Source organism: Lupinus angustifolius, chromosome LG06 (genome assembly GCF_001865875.1).
Source record: "Lupinus angustifolius cultivar Tanjil chromosome LG06, LupAngTanjil_v1.0, whole genome shotgun sequence".
In the NCBI taxonomy this organism is placed as follows: Eukaryota; Viridiplantae; Streptophyta; class Magnoliopsida; order Fabales; family Fabaceae; genus Lupinus; species Lupinus angustifolius.
Window position 1 is genome coordinate 26,494,015 of NC_032014.1, and position 474 is coordinate 26,494,488.

A 474-nucleotide genomic window follows, 5' to 3' on the forward strand; every position below is an offset into this window, starting at 1 on the left:
ACTTTTTGAGCTGTACCGGGTGAGATTCGACCCCGACAGCAGTCCGAAACCGACTGTCTTCTAAAATCATGAAAATTTACCACCAAATTGAAGATAGAATTACAAGACTAAAACTCAACTAGAGTTTCGTCTAATTCGTTACCGAAAATTCCCAGAACTTCGTTTTCGAAAATAAAATAAATAAAAATATTAATAAAATCTTATAATTCAAAGTCGTAAAATTTGTGGTGTTAAAGGGGGTATACCTCACATCAATTTTATAGCTTCTTCAGGAAGAATAGTATACGAAGATAGTTGATTATCCTTACACACCACAACATAATGGAGTTTAACGTATCGCATAACCTCCATCCTTTGTGGATTATGACAATGAGTGTAAAGGATGGAGGGGTTGCGATCTAACAACAGAATGTTGCTATGTTTCTCACAATGTGGTGTTTGATGAAGCAAAATCATTATGGTCTCCCAGGTAAT